The sequence below is a fragment of the Triturus cristatus genome, chromosome 2_2 (assembly GCF_964204655.1).
Source record: "Triturus cristatus chromosome 2_2, aTriCri1.1, whole genome shotgun sequence".
NCBI lineage: Eukaryota > Metazoa > Chordata > Amphibia > Caudata > Salamandridae > Triturus > Triturus cristatus.
The window spans coordinates 1,000,318,251-1,000,321,181 of record NC_140582.1 but is presented as its reverse complement, the minus strand read 5'-3'; the positions used below and the strand labels follow the sequence as shown (position 1 = coordinate 1,000,321,181).

General features: G+C 39.6%; 1 long non-coding RNA gene across 1 annotated transcript; it reads right to left on the bottom strand.

The window, feature by feature from the left end:
* Positions 1-1,248: 1,248 nt before the first annotated feature.
* Positions 1,249-2,397, bottom strand: LOC146863055 (uncharacterized). The gene is made up of 3 exons (XR_014978550.1): positions 2,263-2,397; positions 2,071-2,174; positions 1,249-1,625 (listed from the first exon to the last, which is right to left on the bottom strand). It is a non-coding gene; the product is annotated as an uncharacterized LOC146863055 (long non-coding RNA).
* Between the last annotated feature and the right edge of the window lie 534 nt (positions 2,398-2,931).

Below are 2,931 nucleotides of genomic sequence, written 5' to 3'. Positions count from 1 at the left end.
TCCTCACCATTTTTTACACATGGGAAATTCGGTGAACATTGGTTAACAAATCCTTTGTTTAAAAGGTGCACTTTAAGTCAAAGAAGGACCACGTTTTTTTTAAATTAGTTCTTCTACTAGAATACAAGAATAAAATAGTTCATAACTTTCAGCACACAATTGCGTGCGCTGTGAAACCATGGCTACAAAATGGTGAAGTATTGTACAGCCACGCCCAAGAAATAAACTGTATCAGACAAGATTTAAACTTAATCTACAATTCAGGCTTGTGCGCAGGGCCGGCATGGGCGAGCTGGGCCCAGGCCCAGGGCACCAGTATTCCTAGGGGCAAAGCAGGGAGCTGCCTGGCTTAATCTTATGCAAACAGCAGATCGTCCATCCCACTTGATCTCAATCAGGCCCAGTAGCGGCCCGTGCAGGTAAGTGCGGTGGGCGGAGTGGGGGCAGGTTGGGTGGTGAAAGTGACAAACAACGGGATAGGGAATGTAAAATAATTAAATAGAACCGCTTACCGTGCGCTCACCTCATCGCCAACTTGGCGGTGCAGCGAGCACAAGGTAAGTGGTTTTATATATTTAATTATTTTACATTCCCTCTCCCGTCATTTGTCACTTTCACCCACCACTGCCGTGCCCCCGCCCCTTCCCCACCGCGTTTACCTGCATGGGCCACCACTGATCAGGCCCCGTTGAAGACTTTGCAATCAGCCCTTAATGTACCTCAGCCTAATTGTTAGCACCTCATCAACCCCCTGCCCTCCTCCCATCTTCCTCAAACCTCATGCTGAAAACACCGCAATAACCACTACCCCCCAACAAAAAAAAACATTTTCTTTCCACCCAGGGTGCTCTCCTAGTCAATCCGATTTAGGGCTGGCCCTGCATGAGCAGATGATCAAAGTCATATTATTTGCGTATCTGGAAACCAAGATATGCTCAGTACTCATAAGGCCTATTGAATATATATTTGGATAATACTCGAATGTAATGATGTTTGCAGCAGTTAAAGAAAAATACTAAGTTCCCAACGAGGAGCACTGCTTCAAGCTAGAAGCACATAGGCAGTGGTTCTAGTAAGGATCTTAGTCAACAAAAAACAGCCTCCTTGTCATAAATGCACAACAGTCAACACACCTTTCACACTGACGGGATAAAAATGAACAGCACAGATATAGTCAAAACAATTGAGAGAAAAAATATGACATAAAAATGTATTCACGATTTCAATAAAAATTCAATACACAGTTTAATCAAAGATTCTGTGAATACAATACTCTATATTGTTACAAGGCTAATAATGAAGCGATTACAATATAATACCTGAGGAAAAAATATCCACAGTTACAATTTAACAACACCATAAAACATACGATTGGGAACAATCTAAAAAGGACAATAAGTCCTATTCACAGAGAGAAATCACCAAATCAACGATACATCAATTGCGACCCCAATTAATATTGCTTTCAGTTATGCATGTCACAAAAAACTGTAATCCAAGATTTTATGTGGTTTCCTCTTTGAGAGCATCGACGCGTTTCGGTGGGCACTGATTCCTTGCCAACACCTTCATCAGGAAATTTAAAATAAAGTCCCAATAACAATCATGTGAAAAAAACGAGCGATCTGAAAAAAACATATAACATATTTTTAGTCACTCGCACACTCAATTTATTCTCTCAATTTCTGACCAATCCTACTGTTCAAAAAGACCATCCCACAGATCCAAGCAAATGATACAGACACACCAGTCAATTACAACATTCTAAGTATAAGTAATCTTGAAAACTTATTTTTATTATTGTATTAGTGATGACATCACTTAATATCACTACAGACAGACCTGTCCTGTTGGTACATGCACCTATGGTGGTGCTAAGAGCCAGATAGGGATTATCATCTGGACAACCTAACTGTTTTCACTTTATGCATTAAGATCTCTACGCTATCATTTCTGTTATAAGGCATGTTGATACTTCACTAAGGCTCTCGAGGAATCAATCACCCTATCACTTTCGATTTCCATAAAAAACATAATTTTTATGATAGTAGTCATGATTAAACAACTCACATTTATTATTAGAGAGCTGTATCCATATGTATGCTGCCGGAAATTCTTTTCATTAACTTTTGACAGTAACAAAAGGTTGACCTTCACACTGAGTATATAGACACCTATTGGGATAAAACACAGCACATTCAAGAGCTTTGTCTTAAAATAACATGAAAGATATATAGCGAAGCTACTCAAAGGTCCATATACCTTATTAACATCCGCTTCGAGAATAAATAGACCTCAGGACAGTTTTGTATGTCTATTTTGCATCCGCTTCAAGTCTAAAGAGACCTCAGAGCGTATTCCCTGAGGGGATGAATGTTTCCCACGCAACCCGACAAACACCTAAAAAAGAGTAAATACCAAGTTTTGTCAGAGCAAAATCCTGCGTGTCACAATCGGTCATTGAGAGAAACAGTACTCCTCTTAATGAGACCACTGTTGACTCGATATCTATAACCTATTCCACTCCACATTGGTAAAAAAGTTTACACACTATTACCATATACAAGACCCTATCACATACTTCATTTTACCTATTTTGTCAAATTATTCTGTCAACTCGAGACATAACCGTCTATATTAAAGCTAAAGCTCCTATCCCCGGTGCCTGCCAATTTGTCGAGTAAATAAAAATAGCACCCATAACTTCTTACCTAGATGTTCCTCTTTTATCTGAAGATAACTTTTCACTTTAAAATCCTCTTTTGTCCATCAAATATGAATATATTTCTATTCTCAAGGCCAAGATTCGGTGCCAATAGAGCACTACGGGGGGAAAAAAGATTCTTCCTTAGAGCAAATCGAGCCTTAGCATCCAGATAACACTATATTCACACCCAGCAATCGCAAATACGACCTACCTCCAATCGGCCT